Consider the following 20,743-nt stretch of genomic DNA (forward strand, 5'->3'; position numbering starts at 1 on the left):
CATTCTTGCTTAAGGCAGATGGCTTGGAATATTCAGGAGGAGAGCATTTTCTCTTTCTTTGAAGAAGCAGTACCTGGAAGTCTATCAACAAGGATCATGAACCAGGTGTTGCTATTGTCAAGAAGAAAGCGGCATAGACCAGGTGCAGCAGAAAAAGTTAAGCAGCCTGAGAAATTTTCCTTAGGAAAACATTTTGCTGTCAGTGAAGTTTCTAAAGCCCAAAAATTATGTCACATGCTAAGGAACTGGAGAAGTATTTATTTCTGGACCTTTTAATCAAAAGCAAGAAGCTTGAAATTTAGCTTTAAAATAGGGTACGCTCTAAATATAGCAGTCAGATGACCTGAGAGAGCCAAGATTCATGCTCTATGAGTTTGCAAATTTAAAGAGTCAATACAACATAGTATCACAGAACCCTAAAGACAGATTGCTATATTTATCATAGTACATACTAGCTACAAACATATCTCCACTCTGTTTACTCTGTAATTATAGTTGGGACACATACAATCATTTATCTTCTGTAGACTCCTTTTGTATGTTACACCTCCAAAGTCAATGAAAGTAATTTTAAGAACCTGTTGATTGATTGATTTATTGATCAAATAAGTTGGCCAGTGCAATAGACTGGAAATAACCAGACAGGCAAGTGATCTGATAAATATTCCTGGAGACTAGTCACTATAGGCACTGAAAGTCAGCAGAAAAGAAACCCTTGAAGGCTGGTTCAGGCTTCTTTTAGAATCTATATTAACAGTTGGGCCTAAAGCTTTATCCCTGATGCAGACCTGCTTGGTCAAGTGCACTCCCCAGCCAAATGTTTGAGATAACTCTGCAGAATCCAGTGTTAGCTACCAAATTCAGCAGAAAAAATTGGTAAAAGCAGGTCCTGTTACCAGAAACAATGTGAGAAGAAAGGGGGGTGGGCGTCTTATACACAGTTTTAATCAGGAAGCAGATACTTCTCTCTGGCCAGAGGCATGAAAGAAACCCAGGCAGAGAATCACCACTCAGTTTCCAGTGCTGGCAGCTGTTTTTTGGTGATTCTGTGGTCAGACTTCACCAAAACTTTCACTGAGCTCCAACTGCAAAAAGCAGCTCATGCCCCTGGCCAGTGCTGAAAACCACAAACTCATCTATCAAGTACTGACTGAGATGGCCTATTTTTTTTTCCTTTAAAAATTTTAATTGCGATTTAATGAGGTTTTCAAAGAAGCATGTTGGCAGCTTATCATAAAACTAAGCTGAACCCATCTTGTACTCCTTTTACACTGTCCACTCACTTGTGTGAAGAATTGTCATCCAACTCAAGCAAGAGGCAAATTAGGCTTTAACTCCATTGCACAGGAGTGGTTTCTTATGAGGTAGAGGAAAGGAACACTAACAAAGCAGGAGGCAAAGAAAAGGCTTTCACTACCACTATGATTTGTAAAATATTTTAGATAATCTTTTGGCACTGTGGTTTTGGGGAGTTTACATTTATTCCCAGGACAAAGAAATTAAAAGTCCATGTCAATAGCTTCTTCCACAAGCATAAAATTCTAGTAGGAAAAAAAAACACATTCAAGTTCAGCCAAAATAAATTAGCCAGATCAAATTCACAATCTCTCATAACCTCTCAACATTTCTGAAAATAAATGCCACTCTTAACAAAACAACCTTTAAAATAAAAGCCTTAAAATGTCTATTTATCTCAGAATATTATCCTTCCTGCCTGTCATATATTATATATTACATACATATAAAATCAAAAGAAAAATCCACTCAAAGAAACCAACACTCTAATGCTCCCTTTTCCATTTAATGTTTGTTATACACCCACAGAGATCTTAAAACATTTTAAAGGATCAAGCTCTTCTTCTCATTAGTACCACCATCACGTTGCTCTGAACTGTGGACATATAACCTTTTGCACCTTTTCACTCTATTGAATCAATCTCCCCTGGCAACTTCTGGTGTGGCACTCTGCTCCTCCTGCCTCCGGCTCCTCTTCCCTCACTAATTCTGTGTTCAGAACTGTGAAGCACAAAATTAGACGTTTCAAATTAAGCAAGGAGAGAGAACGAGAGAACCTTATTAAATCAACATTAGCATCAGAGTGTCTTTAAAAGAGAAACTCAATTGCAAAATATTACTTGTCTCTGTAAAGCTCTTTACATTGACAGAAATGAGACAGGCAGCAGGTGAAGTGACCTTCCTCCATCCCCACCTTCCTCCTCACACTGGTCACAGAGCTCAAGCTGTAAATGCAGGATCCTTTTCAGACCACAGCCCTCAAGGAAGAAAAGCCTACCTTGAACTCACGAGCACTGGAATTGCCAAGTAAAAAGGACAAGGTCTACTAACATGGTGTTGGGGAAGAAACATGCACATACCAAATAGGGTACCAACACACAAAGGCAGACTGCCTTCTCCTCCTAGAGGGTGCCAACACACAAAGGCAGACACCCTTCACCTTCCAAGCTTTCCACAACACTGGTTGCTTCTCTGGTCACATTACGAATTACAGCCAAATCTTCCTTTCTTACCACAAGACAAAGTCATCGCAAGTTTCCATTTAGTCAAAAAGTCATTTAGTTTCCATTCTCAGTCCCCAAAAATTGAAACTACTGACATGATGGTGATGATCAGCATATTCTGTTCCAAAACACCTCAGCTTTCTGAATACAAACCTCTAGCTGCTGACCCAATACCCTTAAACTCTTTTTCAAGATAAATCACTGGAGTATCATACCATTCCACGGTGAGGGATAATTAGGCATGTTGTTAAAGACAGAAATCACCTCTAATACTGCATAGTCTTTAAACATGACTTTTCCTTGGCATTTCTTGATGAAGAGTTGATATTTGCACCTTGTGTCAACAGAAGAAGTGTACACACCTCACAGCACCGAGCAGCAGGCTATGGATTTGTCTGTCGGGTGCCACCTAAAACAGGGAGTGTCTTGGCAGTGTCTTGTAGGGAGGGTTTGCAATGTGTGCTGCTACACTCCTACTGAAACAATCTAAGAACAAAAAATACATATTTCAAAAGTCCTTCAATTAATCAATGTTCCAAGTTCCCATTTAGTGTTCCCATTTAGAGAATATTATCCTAAGGACAAGCAACATGAAAGTAAAGCTCAGTTTCTGATAACAAAACAAAGCTTTCAAAGCATTTTTGGGGAAAACAGACCCTCCCTAAACAGAAATGGAGGCTGAAGCTTTTGATTTCTCTAGTCCTACAGTGCAATGGAAACTTCTGTATCAGCCAGACATTACTGAAAACTCTACATTTTGCCTACAGGTTTCTAAGTGCAGACTCTGTACCAATAAATGGCAGTTTGGGGAAGCCAGAGGTGCTGGCAATTCTGATGCCTCTTCAGAGCAGGCATGAAAATGACCACTTCCTCATGTGACAACCATGCTCACATGCCATCAACTAAGCACTGGGCAAAGCAGCTACTGCACCAGGGTAAAGACAAAGTGCACCAGGGAAGCAGCAAGGAGAAGGAGGAAAAGAAAGCACCCACAAGAACTAGTGACAAAAAGCTGACTTGATTATTAAAGCGCTATTAGACATCCTTGTTTCATAAAACAAAATATTTTATTTTCATCTCAAAGGGCAACACTAGCCATACAAGACTGCTTGGAGCCTTCCAAAATAAAAGGGTCAGAGGAAAACAAGCGATTTACCATTCAATTATAAAAGCTGAAAAATGGGGAAAACAGAAAAGCCTGCTGTCCTAGATGGACAGCTCTTCATACTGACCCAAGCTCGTAAAAAAGTCTTTACCAAAATATACTGAACTGACTGCTAGAGGCCTTCCAGGAAAGGACCACACCAAGGAAAGAAATATTTTCAGTTTTTCTGTTCTCTGCTGCACCTAATTCTCCTCTAGCCTTTCACTGGCAGCCTGACACAACTACAAGAACCCTTCTGCTGCCTACAAGACACATCCCTTGCATTTGAAAGGGTTATCACATAGTGCCTTTAATTCAGTAGGACAGTAACTACAGTCATCAACTAAAGTAATTAGTTGACATCCATATGCCCAACACTTTCAGATCTTTAATACCTCCCTTCTGAAAAATTTTCAGGAAACAATCAACTTATAAAAACCACACAAAACATAGAACTAAAAGAAGAATAAACAGGGGAGATAACTTCCACTATCTAATTCTGTTTCTTACAAATTGTTTGTCATTTTGATAACTCAGCATATACCAGCCCCACAAGCAAACACTGAGATAACTAGGATTTAAAGTCACTAATAACTGAAAGCTTGGAAGAGCTTTAAATGGAATCTTTAAAAAACAAAAGGATAAAAAACAACCAGAGGGTTCTGAGGGATTTTATTTTTATTTACTAAAGACATACCATGCTATTCACCTTCAAAGATCTCAGTGAAAATCAACACATGACAAGATTTTTTGAGATAACTACTATTCCAAGAAAACTAAAGCACAAGCAAGATGCAACAATTTGTCCTGATTCATGCAAAAAATACTCGACAGGATCAGGACTGATAAGAGAGAAGAAACCACAGAAGAAACCAAGATTTTCATCATCCATGTATTCAAGCAGATTACCAAAAGGAAAACAGTCATGTTGTACTGATGCTTGCCTGTTAATATCCTTCCAACAGGGCACAATCAGAAAATTATCTCAGAAGATACAAGTATAATGGAATGAATGGTTACACTCATTTGAGATTAAACAAAAGAGCCGGAGCAGCAAAAAAGCAATCCCTATTTCATTCTGAAGCCTCTAAGGGATTCAGGAAGCAGCAGGAATGGTGGAAAGCCATCCACCAAACCCAGGTAACTCATGTTGCTTGCAGTGATTAACTCACTCTGGGTGTCAGCCTGTCACCCTCTACTGTCAGTGTGGAAAATCCAGTGTAAGCACTGAGAGGATTCTGAAGAAGGGAACAGAAACACTGGAAAAGAAGATGCAAGATGGACACAAAGCAAAGCTAAGAGTCACAGCAACCTTTCTTTTCAGTAATGGCTGCAGCACTTATCCCTCTTTTGAGACATCAGTAAAATGGACCATCTCATCAGCACTCACTTTTTCAAGCAGCAAATCCAGAATTGATATTCACGGGTTCTGTGACTGACATAATTGCAATTTAAAAAGGGCAATTAATCACCAGCCACACTGGTGGCTGACTTGCCAGGCTGGGATCTTTTCTCTCCACACCTGCCAACAAACTCACAGGAGGCAAAAGCACCACGTGTGCACAAAGCCAGGAAGTGCCATTCTCCCTCTTACCCCAACCCTGGGCTTATGGGGTTGTTACTATTTTTTCTCCTATGCCTGCCCTATTGGGATAAGCCTCCCACCCTTCTCTGCAGCAGTCCCCTCACAATGACCAGCCAATCTCCCTTGCCATGTGGATGAGGAAAGCTTTTCCACATTGCATCTCACTTATGTCAGCCAAGAGTGAGGCTGTGAAGAGTGGAGTGTGTTGGAGTGAGGAACTCCAACACCTACATCATGAAGTTCTCCTCATCTCCTTGCTTTCCTCTGTATTTTTGAATAAACTATTTTTTTAAGAGTGACATCTCAATCCCAGTCTTACTTGGAAAGTGAATTACAAAGGTGAGAGCACAGCTCCAGAGTATCAGTAACATAGGCAGATGATGGAAGCATCAAACCTGGCAAGTGGATTTTATTAGGGGAGTCAGAAAAGCCACTTCTGTGCTCCTGTGGGAAAGTTTTCAGGCAAGTTGTATACAAAACCAAAAGAGTCAGAAAAGCCACTAAGTTAGGACTTCTGTGCTCCTGTGGGAAAGTTTTCAGGCAAGTTGTATACAAAACCAAAAACCCAACAACTGTTCTGGGTATCAGTTCTGTCACTTTAAATTCTATGTGAGCACACATTGCCTGATAGGAAAGGTATTTCAACCAACAGTATTTAGAGAAGAGACATTTGGAAGTTGCCAATCGTGTTCAAGTTCCCAGAAATAAAGGTCCAAGACTAAATTAATGTGGGGTGAGTATATAACCTCTTTAGGAAGTACAGGTCTTCCTGAGAAGAAGAAAGCCAAACTGACCATCATATTATGCCAGTCTTCTTATCAGGGAAGTACATAAACCACTACAGCTGTAAGTACCACAGAAAACAAGTATGAGATTGATGGTAAGATTTAGAGCTTAGCAAGCTGCAAGGTCTTCAAGTGACATACTTAACACTATGTCCTTGGGCCAAAGAAAGATACACAGCATACTTCTAGGCCAAAGGAATCTTGCTGAAACAGGTGCCACTGCTGCCAGCCAGGTGCAGCAGAGACTGAGAATGCATGTTGTAACCCAAGCTCCATAGTCCTCCCTTCCTCATTCCTGACAGTCAGCAACCAAAAATTGCCTTCATTGTAACAACATAAAGGAAAAAAAGTTCAGTGCTTTTGTATGTGAAAAAATGTAATTTCAATCCTAAGAATTCAGTCAGGGTAGAAGATGGAGCACAATTACATACTGCACGTCTTGGCCAGAGTTCCAAACAAAGGCAGCTGGCAGAACATCTCTGCCAGCAGATAACACCAACAAATGGCCTCATTTCCATCTATTATAAGATAATACACAGGTTATGCTTCCTCATACCATCCTCATTTCTATTAGGTCCCTCTCAAGATTCACTCTCTTTTTGACACAGGCTCCAGGTGTTCTTCATCCACAAACCTCAGCGCATCATTGCAAGTTAAATGAGGTGTCTCCAACCCAGTCCTCCCAGCTTTGTGAAGCTAGAGAAGTACAATTATGAGCCCCCTCTGGCTTTTCCTGCCTTCATTTTGCAAGGGTTTAGAAATCTTTCATACATCACTTTATTCCCAAACAGACCTTTACCTTTCAATGACACAAATATCATATTGCCCACGTAACCTCTACTCAGATCAGGCTGACCTTGTCCTCTCCTTTAACAAAATCACTCCTCAACAAACACGTGTGTGGTGTTAAGAAACAGCAGTATTTCATTCAAGCATGCATCATCTCCCAGTTCAGAAGTAAATACCCTGAATCTGTTTCCTCACAATGACTGGCTGAATCAGTAATTTTTACTGGGCTCTTCTGCACTTCCAGAGGGTGTTTACCAAAAAGAATCAGTAACAAAGCAGGGAGGGGGAGAAAAAAAAAGATAAACACAAACAATCTTCCTTAAACACAAACAGGGTTTGTGGGCTGCTGCCCAGGATCACTTATGCTTCATTTCTTGCACATCTTCAAAAGAAAAACAAATACTTACACTTCCAAATTTTCCCAACTCCTGTAAACTTAATGTCTCCAATCAGCACTTGCTCACATCTTTATCTTCAAGCCAGTATTATGAAGTTTTGATAAGCTTTTTCCTTCCCAACGTCTCTCACTCCACACAGAGAAAAACCACTAATAGAAGACTGAGACCAAAATCCTTGCCTCTTCTGTTGCCTACATTTAGCAATCAGCAACTGTCTGAGTATTGTGAGAGCCAAAGCACTGCCATGTATTACACACTTATCTCTGCAAAACCACCCTGCACAAGTGACAACTTCCAGGCAGGGGGGAGGGGGAGATGTGCAGCTTTGTGATAATTAAAGCATAGACGAGTGTCACTGCTGTAGATAATTACGCATTAGCAGTGAAATTACTTAATGGAATTAAATAAACTAAGCCAAATGCTTTGTTTTAAAGTGAATTTAGGGTCTGCAAAAGGTGTCCAACTGACAGCCCAGGAGAGCAAGAATGACAGTCTTCCATGATTCATAGAAACCACACAACCCCAGCACAGCCTGGCAGGCTTCCACCTCCACCCAGGTAAAAGGAGAGCAGAGGAGAAGCTAAGGAAAATTTCAACCTTCTCAGTCAGTCAGGCTCTGATCTATCTGATGAGCACCCACACAGGGACCAGGCAGTCACTAAGCAGAGAGGAACAACTGACTGGGGTAATTTCCTAAAAAAAAAAAAAACCAGCTCTGTCAAAATGGGTTAGTTCAAACCACAGCCCAACCCCGCAAGCACCCATGAGGAAAAGAAAAATTAGTCAGTGTCAGTACAGACAAGACTCCAACCAACAACAGGAAAAGCAGGTACATGGTCCACACAATGAAACTACCTCCTCCCACTAAACCCATGAGGCCTTTCCTCATCCTCTCCTCTTGCCTCACCACTTGCCTACCTACACACAGCTCCCATCACTGGTCTCATCTAGATGGCTTCAACAGCATCCTCCTGCTTGTTAGAACAAGGACTCTCAAGGTCAGTCAGAATTTATAAGGCAGCCATTTCATCTTTTGTGCTTCTCTGGCTACATTCCTTCCTAAAAGATGCTGAACAGTGGAGATTCTGCTGGGTCTGAAAGCCCTGCCAACACCAGGGCCAATTAGGAGTTTCAGGATGATGCATATTAAAGTTATTATGGGAGGCAGTTATGCAGGCAGAATAAATCTTAACTGAACCTTTAAGTGGCTTTTATAACTTGTTTCTCCTTCTTGAAAACAGATGAAAAGGTACAAATCTCCTGCCTAAGAATCTGCAGGAATTCCAGTCAACCACCAGCTTCTCCCTCAAAAGAAGACTCTCTGCTAAAAGCAATAATTCATTCCAGCCAAGGCCAGCTAGATCATCTTTATGTTTTTAAGCTCCAAATTACTCAAATCAGTCAGAAACTTACCATATCAGTGAAGACTGACCTGAAATACTACCTTTACAAAAGCACTGCAAATAATTTTAAACTTCTGCTGAGAGAAACTCAATTTTTCTTCACTATTGGCCTTCTCAGTCTACACAGTCTAATTGCAGATAGTCAGAGCCAAAGAGACACAGATGTAACAAGAAATTTTTACAGAGCAGGCTTTGGAGAGTATCTCATTAGAAGGCCAGGGTGTAGGTCAAATCAGGGAATCCTAAAGAGGATCTGAGGAATGGAGGCAGCAATCTCTGTTTTGATAGCAAACATGAGATGTCATTAGGATGGCATCTGCCACTCTCTTCCACCACTTCCAAAACCAGACTTGCTCTCAATAGCTGTTATCTACCCCTCCAAAAAACACTACTAGAAACCAGCTGGAGAGTTGAAGAACAAAGAGCAATCAGAGGTGGCTGAGAACATACCACACCATTTGTGTGAAAACCTGCTCTGTCCTCACAACAGCCTTGTCCTCCCCTCTGCAGCCTGAACACGCAGCAGTGGCACAAGTTCTAGATCTGTACATTAAGCAGGAAAGAGAACCCCAGGCAGCATGGTCAGAAAATAAGACAGAAGCAGTTTGTAAATTATGTCAGTACACAGTGGCCTCACAACTCCAAATGATGACAGACAAGGGGCAATATTTTTAAATTGAAAGAGGGCAGGTTTAGAGTAGATGTCAGGGAGAAATTCTTTACTCAAAGGGTGACAAAGCACTGCAACAGGTTGTGCCAGAGAAGCCGAGGATGCCCCATCCTTGGCAACGTTCAAGGTTGGATGGGGCCCTGAGCAACCTGATCTAGAGAATGAAATCCTTGTCCATGGCAGGACAGTTGGAATTAGATAATCCTTAGGGTTCTTTCCAGTCCAAACCATTCTGTGATTCTGCAGTTTCTGTAGGAAGCAATGAACTCCAAAAACTTAGTGCAAACTCATCCAGAAAAATATTATGGTAACTCCTGGAGAACCTAGAGTCAGAAGGAAAACAAATAAGCAAAAACTTTGAGACAGTTCATTGGTATGCAAGCAATTTGAGGGCTCAGCAGTTCCTGCTCCACCCCTGGAAAGGAGACTTCATGAGTGTCCCTTCAGTGCCACCTTCAGGAAATACTCACTGCTGCTTTCCAAATGCTCTCGACACTGCTGGAAAATTGTATGAACTCAGCGAAGGCATCATTGCTGGCAGGCAACTGAGGTGCATATTAAGCACGTTTTAGTTCCAAAATAAGGGTATTACAACGAGAATCACACCCCAAAGAACTGCAAAGCAGAGCACAGATGTGCTTGTTGCTTCAAGATCAATACACAGAGCAGCTGCTGGACTGAGATGTGGGTTTGACCCCAAATAAGAAATGTAATTCATCTCCCAGATTCTGCATGAGGCAGGTGATAGATTTTCCCAAACCCTACATTCAAAGAGATATTGATGAGGATATGCTGTTTGTGGATTGTTTATCAGACTCCCTTTGCACAACCACATCCTAAAGGCTCAGTTGAAAAGCCCAAAAAAAACTCTCCTTCAAAAATAATTATAAAAACCAAGCTATCAAAACTGCTTTGGTAATGAAAGCAGAAAGTTTGACAAGAATTCAGAGTCACCAGTAATGAAGGGGAAAACATAATGCATGGGTCAAAAAAGACATTCTAATGTCATGTATTTATTTACACACACTCCTCTACAAGACGTACCTTAAGCTTCTGGACAGTGTATTGACTTAGCAGTAGATGACATGAATTTTCAAGGAGGAAACTTAGCTCCCAATCACTCTCCATCATAGCTCTTAGAATAGGCAGAGGAGTGGATGACCTGCACAGTGGGGCCTAACCAAGCTCAACAGCAACATCTGCTGGGCAACAAGCAACTGGAGGAAATTAGTCTGATTACATGAAAGTTACTCCTTCTTATAAAAATGTGAACTTTTGCTGCAGTTTTAGAATGCCCAGTAAGATACATTTCTTGTACAAAAAGGAGATGCAACTTTTAAACAGGTAAAAGGTAAAATTTTTCCTAAGCTGGCACGTACTCAGAAAAACCTATCACTTACCATTACCTGCTCACCAAGATAACTCACAGTAAAACACTGAAATTAAGAGGGATTAAAATTCCTCTATGCAGCAGAAAATCTCTTCTGTCTAGCTGGTTCCATCTCACCTGAAAACACCCATGGTATGCCTTGAGCTACTTTCTTTCCTAAGGGAGCTGCCTGCACTTGCAAGGCCTGAGGCAGGGAAGTATTTATCAACCACATTAGTCCCATCCTCACAGAGGAGAATGGCAGCTAAGACCATTAGTGCTTCTCTCCCTGCAGGTACCTTGCCATACTCCTTATTAAGCTCAGGAAAAAAGCCTGCTATGGCAGGATGACATTGGAGCATAAGCACAGGTAATGGTCCCCACTTAATCTGGGCACAAACTGACACTCCACCCAGATTAATTACAATGAAAACTCTTATTTTTACACCAGATGCATGAAATTTGATGGACTACTTCTAAATCGGTCTGAAAAAAAGAAAATTCAAGCGGTTGGCAACAGCTTCAATGTTGCATTTAGACATTCAGCACAATTTGGAACAAGGGCAGTGACCTAAGAGGTGGCTTCTGAACAGTCATCAGATGGGAAAGGGTGTCGATGCATCCCACTTCTCTTCCCAGGAAAGGAACAGTATCGAAATCTTACTTGACCATGGAACCACCTCTTTTTGCAGATCACTGTTTAACAGGAAATCACAGGCAAGCAGCTTTTTAACAGAACTCTATGATAACCTCCAGTAACACAAAGCTTTGAAAAATTACACTGCGAAATGCTGAGTCTTGAACAGGAAACAGCACAGCAGCTGGGGAGACAACTTTTTAAATGATAGAAAACTATAGGCTGGACTGATGTTCATTATCTTTAAAATTGTAGCTGGCTTTGCAGTTTAAAACTCTCATGCTTTTTCAACTTTTGTACTTGAAATTCTTTTATGCTGAAAAATTAGGAAAAAGAGTTGAAGAAACATGCAGGCTTATTTTCAGCTGATATAGTGATTGTTGTTATTGTTGCTTTGGGAGGAGTTTTTCTGATTTGGGTTTTTTTTTTTCAGGGTGCTGCCTTGTGTGGTTTGTTGTTTTTGAGGGTTTGGTTGTTTTGGTTTGGCATTTTTTAACATATCTTTATTTCCAATGTCCTTTTTTCCACATTTAGCTGTTAAACTAGGAGAGAATATCATATGAAAATACAAAAATGAGTGATTACTCAAGTCTTCAGCTGGTAAGGGAGCAGCTTTTGTAAGGAACCTTTTGTTCATTGGAAGTTCGGAAGCTGGGGGTGGGGGGCAGCCAGAGTCTCAGCTTGACAGTGCCAATTACAGCTACAGCAAGGTGAACCAAGGAACAAATCCATTCTGCTCAGAGGATGGAGAGAAAAGAAGAGACATGAACCTGTATCTTTGAAAAAATAAAGGGGATTGAAATCATCTACCAGTCAGTGAACCGCTTTTTCCACAGCAAAAGCATTAGGCTGAAGATGCAGTGAATGTAAATGGCAAGCCCTCAGTCCTAATTGGAAGAGCACTGGTTATTTAACAAATGTATCCTTAGTTTAATGTTCTATTCAAGTAAATATTAAACTTTTTTTAAGCTTTTTTTCTTTTAGACAGTAATTATACATAGCCCTGCTCAGTCTGTTTGATCAATTTTTACTCGATTCCTACTGTATCATCCTTCAAGTTTGCCCATTATCACAAAGTCTTGAAGGCTAAAAAGGCTCTAAACCCCCTAGGTAATGCACAGACAGGAAAAAGAAATACAGCTAACTAGAATTCCTTCCCTTCCTCACAAGCTTGCAGGTGTTCTGTTTTCATTGTCTAAAAATCAAAGTCATCAGCTCATTTCCTTTCCCTTAGTACAGTCCCTTTTAAGCAGCTACTTTCCGTCATGTTTTACTCAGCACTCATAAATAATACAGATAATTGCAGATGGCCACAGCAAACAAGCAGAGAAAGTATACAGATACAGCACAAAGAAAACAATAAAAATTCTGATGTGCTCCAAAAGCAGAAAGAATTCCTGGCAAATAGAAGCAGCTGCATCCAGGTCATTTTTTTCATTGATGTACGACAATCAGAGAGCCAAAAATAATAAAGGGACGGACTTTAGACAAAGCTACATAAAGGTGCTGGCAACTCAGTTCCTTCTGCAGCAACATATTTCCTACCTCATCCTCATGTGCAAAACACAGCTATTTCTTCCCTAAAAATCTGCATTAGTAAGGAGGAATACTAGCCATAGAAAGATAAGTTTAAGCCTGCTGAAACTCCAAAACAGATAAGCAGTGTTCAATTAGGAGGATATTATGCTGACTATAATAAGGAACTCTGAGAGAGTCCAACCAGCCAGCCAAGAGTTAACATCATGCTTTTCTCATCAAAACCTCTTCCAAGAGGTTAAGCACACAATAGACTATCTAAAGCACAGCTAGAAAGGCTGCTTGAAATTCCACACATGTGCCTCAGCAATGTATTTCTATTAATGTCCAGTGTGTGTCAGCGTGAAGATAAGGTACCAACATCATGTCCAACCAGCCAGCTAGAGAATGGGACGCCGTGTAAAACATTGTCTGATGCTCAGGATCCCGGAGAACGGCGGCGTTTGCAATCTCACCCGCTGCACACGCGCCCGATAACACCAACAACGAGGGGAGGCAGCAGGAGCAAACCGTCCTGCAGCTTTGGGAAAGCAAAAAATGGACAGAGAAAGAAAGAAGCGAGCAAGAATTAAAATAAACATCAGCAAATTGGGGCAGGGTTTGAGGATGTCCAACTGTAGCAAAGGGAATAAACAAACCGGAAAAATCCTCAGTGAAATGTAGTCTTTGTATCGGCTCACTTTAACTATTCTTTAAGGTGAGAAATAAAAAGTTACATCAGTGTTTATTTTGATTACTCAGACCATACCATTTAGACTCAGTTTGACCTACTAGTATCACCCTACAAAGCCATTTGTACTGGGACTTGTGGAAGACAGTGTATTTGAGGAAACATGATCTTGACCAGGACACACCTGCTCCGCTGGGCCTGGCTCTGGCAGCTGGAGAAGCCCATGTGTTACCATGAGCAGCTGGTGCATTCCCACTGGAATACCCATGCCAGTTGTGCTGTGCACTGACAGGTGCTATCACACAGATACATTCCAGCCCATCAGGAATCTTCCCATTAGCTGAAGAGTTTACCAATTTAATCTGTAATTTACCTATGCTTAAGAAAGGTAAATTGTATTTGGATGAAGGGGTGGAACGCAGTGATTCCAACTAGGACACCACAGTGCATGGAAGAGGTGGTGATCCATAGAACAGTTAAGATACAGAATGGCCTTTGGGCCTGTCTTGTGCTGCTTATCCCCCCCCAAAATGAGCTGTAAATTAGAGCAGAATTCTCTACTGCACAGTAGTCTGACAGCAAAATAAGAAGACTCAGTACTAGTTTTGCTGGACCAGTCACAGAAAAATATCAACATATTATTCTCCTATTTCTTTATGAATTGAATATTTTGTAGTTATACATAGGGGAAAATGAAAGCTGATCTTATCTTTTACTTCTTAAATGATGAAATGGCTTTACAGTAACCCTAAGTCAGAACAAATGAATTTTCAAAAAGTTTCTGTGGAGTATATAAACTCGGTAGACATAAAAAAAAAGTGTGAAATATGGGCATGGAAAATTGAAGGCAAGACAGGGGAAGTAGGCAGCACCCCAGACAACTTCAATTTGTTGAAGAAGTTGGATTTTAAAAAAGGCCAACCTTGTGATAAGGTCTCTTAGCTCAAGAGACTACAAAAATGAGAAGCTCAAACGACCATCAGCTGCTGAAATCCACAAAAACTCTCCAAACACAAATTAACCTTCAGTCAGGAGATAAAAGACTGGCTGCAGAAATTGGAAGTTATTAAAAAATGCTATAAGTGTCTGACAAACCAGAGCAGCAGTAGCAGGAAAATAAGCACTACATAGGCAGAATCATACCCTTAACCAGGTAACACCTTCTCCTTCCCTCAAGAGAAGAGGAGGTTCTCTTTTGCATTGGCTGTGTTTTCAATTTCTGCCTTTATTGTAGTGCACACTCTCCAAAATTGCTTTAGTTAAATTTAGACCTCACTGATGCTCCAGAGAACAGAAGTTATTAGCTTGCTGGAGGTAGAAGACATGTAGATAGATCCTCACCATGCCAAGCTTAAATTCAATGCAGACCTTTCCAAAGTCCATCATTTAACACTTCAAGATTATTTTCTATAGGGATCCCTTAAAAGTTTAATGATTTAATGGTTTCACTAAGCAATTCTTTCACTGAAGAAATATACTTTTATAGTAGAGGGTAGCAGACAAAGAGGAGCCCAATTGTAGGGAAAAGGAGGGATGTTCTGGCCTGAGACTACAGAATAACAGACACTAATTTTAAAGTCTCCACATACGAATATATTTTCTTCAGGAGAAACTCTGGAAGAATGTCTCAGGCTCACACAGCAAGATTGAGAGGGATACAATGCACAAGGACTGAAGCTATTTAAATCCCCCTGTCAATGGTTTGCAACATTTGGTAATAAATCATTAAGTCTCAAACCTAAAAATACATCTTTCCATTTGTATCAACATATTTAAAAGGCAACTTTATTTAATTAGTGAAAGAATTAGCTGTCAATTAGTGAGAGCAATCAAAAACAACTGCATTGCAACTTCCAGCCCAAGACACTGCCACTCTTGCTAGCGTGGTTAGGAGCCTACCTGGTTCTGCAGGCACTGAGGGCAGGTCTGGGTGTTTGACATACAGCCTGTGAATGCTCTGCAAAGAGCCAGACCACAGCAAACCATGTTCACAAGGAGGTGCTGCCCCACAACTGGGGTCACCCACACTGTAGGCAGGAATAAAGATTCTAATAACTAAATGCACCACTTGTTTTCTAAAGAAAACATAAAAAGCAATCTAAAAAAAAATGTATCTTTCATAAACACATATAGATACTTGTTGCTAACAACTGCAACATCAATGAAAATCAAACTGAGGGGGCTTTTTCCTCGTTTTCCACTATTATCTAAAACAAGCCTCCATACTTTCAGATTTCAATTAACGTTTTCTGCCTCACCCATAAAAAACTTTAATCAAGAAGTATTTACAGAACATAAAAAGCCAGGAAACCAAACCTCATGTGTTAGCCATATCAACTCCCAGAACCAACCTATTTTTTACACACAGGTTTACAACTTTAGAAAGGGAAGGGATCAGCTCAGTGTGCTGTGTTTTAGCTGTAGAGCCAGCAGGACCAAATAAACTTTCCCTGAGGTGAGCAGTTTCCAAACCATACTGCAAAACTCACAGAGACAACAATTTTCATTACATCAACTCAAATAAACAGGGAGGAAAAAAAATTACAAGTTTTGACAACAGAGACCTGACCTTGAAACCAGCAGTGTCACTTCACTGATGGCTCCACACTGTCACAGTTCCGACAAACACCATGCCACTGCTGGGCCTCATCCGGTCACTACAGCTTGTCACAATGGGAGGAGATTACACACAACAAAACCCCAGTTAATCTAGGAATGCTTACCTATGGCTAATCAGCCAGGATGAAGCTGATCCCCAGCTTATCACAAAGCAAACGAAAGCCTTCACAAGCTAAATCATGTTCAGCGCAGTTTCTAAAACAATCTTCAGTACCAGTTCAGCTGCATCTACTGCTGACACTGATCAACAACAATTCACAGCAAAAATCCCCACAAGATTCACTTAAAGCTTCATCAATTACCAGGAACATAAAGGAAACTTTCCACAAATGGGCTGATTGGATCATTCCTGCATCCCTTTCACAAAGGGAAAAAGAAAATATCTGATCACTCCCTAACACCAAAATTCTCCTCCATTGTACCAATCTATGAACTGGCTGTTTATACTGTTTTCAGTAATTTTAAGCAGTTTTACTTCCACATTCTTTGAAATGGAGAAGAAAACACACCGGTTAAAATGTCAGCAGCCAAATATACACTAAATCAAGGGTGGAAGTGTCCAAAGTATGCCACAGCAAAGCCCAAGAGTTCAGAATGCCACATTCACAAGGTGACACTGTTACCAAAACACACTGCTTGATCAAAGGCATTCCCAATCACATATTTTTCCTTCATCCCATTTTTCCTGAATCTAGAAGAGGAGATAAGAGGCTCTGAAAAGCAAAGAGATTATATCTAGGCAAGAAATCATCCGAAAGAATTCAACAGTCTACAACCAATTATAATCAGCTACTGGAGCAACCTGAAGCAAACCCATATTGTTGTATTTCCTTTCATATCCATTTGAGCCACAATAGTCACAACAGTCCAATGCTGAAACCACCAGAAAGCAAAGGTTGCCATCCAGCAAGCCAGTGAGCAGGCACGATCAAAAACACTGGGAATAACAAATCATCCATCATGGACTGCTGCATAAACTTTCCAGAATTCTCTGCCCCGTCTGTTTTCACACAGCAGCCAGTGCCCGTCAGTCTTGCCTGAAACAGCTGGTCATAGTGCAAAGTCTGACCTACCATCACCCCATTTCTGAACTCATTCTTTCAAAGTGAGAAGGAAGACGACAACTTTTGGTCAATAACTCTGACAAAGCCATTATCCTTGGGGTATTTAATGGAGATAAGAACTTCAGGGCTTTGCACAAATCATATTAGTTCAATGCTCAAATCCGGGTAATGCTTCTTTTCAAAGTATTAATTTCATTTATTCTATTTGCTCTCCCTCTGTCCTGATAACACAAGTGCACATGGCCTCTAAATGAGATCCTCCTATTTTATAAGTTATAATCCTCCCTTTCTAGAGTAGTAATGAGATGTCTTCGCTTAATCACGTTTATTCCCCCCCAGCTTCTGCTTTTATCCATCCCCATTCCACATTGATTTGTCCTAAAGGTTTCAGTGAAAACCATCAGGCACACAGTCACTGGCTCCAAGAGCCTCCTGATGCATATGCTGCACATGCTGCTCAACCTTCAGAAATTACAAAAGCAAAAAGGAGGAAAAAAGAGCAGCTTTGTTTGCAGTTTCCTTTCTTGGTAGGAAGAAAGGGAAAAAAAGAAAACCCGAAAGAACTAAGAAGTTAAGAGAAGAGGTTTTGATTAATTGGAAATGAAAAAGGAAAGATTTCTCACATAGGGGAATGGTGAGACTATTCACAACATAGTCAAGCAATTAAATAACTTGACTGACAACTTTGCAAGTTCCGCATGCTAGAAATAGAAAAGGATTTAAAGATAGCTGTGTTAATTCTTGGGTATTTCACATGAGACTTAAGGCACGGCACCAGCATTACTTAAACACCCTAGGCCTTGCTCTGAAATACTGTACATATAATCCTTGTTGTGTTGTAAGTACCCACAGCACTAAATTATTCAGAGAGTCCACTCAGCACCATGATCCCGCAGTGCTGCACAAGCAAACAAAACATTTTATCTCTAATATAAATTGGGGAGAGTTCTTCTACAGCAGCTTAGCAGACTACTTCCACCTGAGCCAGTCCCCAGGGTTAATGAAAAAGCCATATTCACTCAAAGAGGAAAGTCAATGCTGCATTATTACTTACAGAGCTGTTTTGCTTCTTAAACTAAAGCTGTAAGGAGTTTTACTCAAAACCTAAGGTATCTAGAAGCTAAGTACCTTCTTCAAAGTCATTAAAAGAAAAAGAAAGGTCACGACAAAAATGTAGAAAAGGACCCAGGTACTTAACTCTAAATCCCTCTTGAAACCAGTACACTTGAAGGAGAAAAAATTAGCTAAACAAAATATACAAACCACAACAAAATAACAGTAAGTTTTAATCTGCACCCTGCCCCATAAACAATCAAGTAACTGGCCCCAGAAGCTGATAGCAAGTCCCATATCAAAGGTTAATTCTAGTCCACCCTCTCTTTGTGTGCACCATACAATAACACTGAAGTGCTTATAGCAATATTTCCAATAATAAAAGTCAGTGAGTGAAAGCCATAAAGAACAGATTAAATGACATGCAATGTTCAGCACAACCACAATGAAATCACTTCAAAATACAGCTATGGTACTTGGATTTATACAAGTGGTATGGTTACAGGGGAATGTTCCAGCACTGCTGCAGACAACAGTACAAAAAAGAGCTACTAATCACTGATGTATTGATATGTTAAAAGCACAGGGCAGCTCAAGATCTTAATGCAAATACTAGAAAAATGAACAAAACTTTCTAATTATACGTGGCATGGTTTTCAATTTTTACCAAATTAAGTGCTGCTTAAGAAGCAAATTATTCATTTGTTATTGCTTTCATGAGCATTGCCCCATTTTTAATCTCATTTCCCTAATAGGTCACAACAACAAAAACAACCCTGGAAGTTTCTCCCTTATAAATGTAAGCAGGTAATTTCCATTGCTATCTGCACCTGGATTACCCCTAGATACCTTGAGTTCCTCTACTATCTTCTACCTGAAAGAGAAGATTGACACAAGATATGGACAAGCACCTCATACCCAGTATTTTCCCCATTTGCTGGGGCTAAAAACTAGAAGAGCAAGAAACACTCAAGCCCTATTCATAATAAAGGAGGATAACACTAGAAGACAAAGGACAGACATGGTTTGAGTAGGATTGAGTCAATACAATAAGGTACCCGTGCCCAAAAGGAAACAGTAGCTGAGATAAAGCAAGTCTGATAGGGATAATTTAAGTCTGGCCACAACAGTTCCTTTTCAGGAAGGTATCTGGAAGTTGATAAACAATAGCTCTGCCCTCATCTTTGCAAGGACACGCTAGACTATCCCAATTTTTTAAGGATCCTAAATTTATGACTGATCAAGAGATAGTTAAAGAGCAATGAAATGTAACAGTTTCTCATTCTTTCACCACATTCTCAGAAAACACACTGTGGTCACTATTTACTATAAGGGGACCCTAATCAGATTTTTACAGTGCATCAAGTATATAATATCTGGGTATGCAACACTACAGGACTGAAAGCTAGTTCAGATAATAAAACAACTTTTGTATGTGAGCAGTCAGGTCCCAACTCATTTTAGCTATGTCCTTTTTGCATTTCACAAATATTGCACAACTCTGCTAGCCACATTTCTTCAGGATTACACTCCACCTCATTGCAGGAAGGCAGGGCTCTACTTTGAGCAAAGTCACATCTTTAGATGGGACAACAAATCCACCAGCTTCTTCTTCCCCTTGCTCTTACAGAAGCCAGTTAATTGCATTCATAAAGAGAATATTCTCTCTCTAGTGAAAAGTGTTAATAGCGCACCTGCTGACCCAGGTGTCCTTTGCAGAGCAGCAACAGTCACCTGCCTCAGATATCACTGCTCTGAAGCTCAGCAATCATCCAGCACCCCATGGTCAGAATCCAATCTGCCAAGAGGAAATTTCCTGCCACACAGCAGCCGTTCACAAGCTGTATCCATCTAGGAGAGCAATCTCACACACCTACCAATCTAATCATGCACAAACTTTATCACAAAGTACAGTTGGGTCCAAAACCACAAACAGACCAATTCACAAAAGAGAATTTACTTAAAGACTGTTAACCACCGAAGTGAAAATACAAACTCTTGCTTTCAAAGCCCTATGTCTTAGAACATCAGAATTTGCAAGGGTATAGGTGGGAAATACTGTTATATACCTGCTGTGTTCTCATGCTCTCCGTCAGCAGCTGCCGGGGATCACTGTCAGAGATGGACTGCAGCTACAAAGACCTTTTCTTTGAAACACTGTCGCCATTCTTACATAAATGTTAATAAGTCCCCAAAAATATCTTTATATTATAACCTCTAAATGCTTCGCATTTTCCCTGGGTAAACCAGGCGTGTTAGCATTCAACATATTAAAAAAACCCCAAACCTCATAGGATTCTTCACTTGAATGAAGCATACATGGGTTAAGCTACAGATCAGTAGGATGAAAGAAGCACAATAAAGACTATTCATGCTCCAGTCTGTCTTTTCCCTAACCATCCTTTCAGTATGCACCAGGCAAGGAGAATTCCCTTGGCCTAGTCCTCTCAATAAAGTTTTAACAGCACAGTCTAAATGAATGGGCAGTTTGATCTCACTGTG

The 20,743-nt window shown here is 40.5% G+C and overlaps 1 protein-coding gene across 3 annotated transcripts in view; it reads right to left on the reverse strand.

The window, feature by feature from the left end:
* The window catches only part of CHCHD6 (coiled-coil-helix-coiled-coil-helix domain containing 6), a 109,496-nt gene that overhangs the window by 83,533 nt on the left and 5,220 nt on the right, over window positions 1-20,743 (reverse strand). The gene's annotated exons all lie outside the window — the stretch shown is intronic.

Source organism: Pyrgilauda ruficollis, unplaced genomic scaffold (genome assembly GCF_017590135.1).
Source record: "Pyrgilauda ruficollis isolate IOZ18807 unplaced genomic scaffold, ASM1759013v1 scaffold10, whole genome shotgun sequence".
In the NCBI taxonomy this organism is placed as follows: Eukaryota; Metazoa; Chordata; class Aves; order Passeriformes; family Passeridae; genus Pyrgilauda; species Pyrgilauda ruficollis.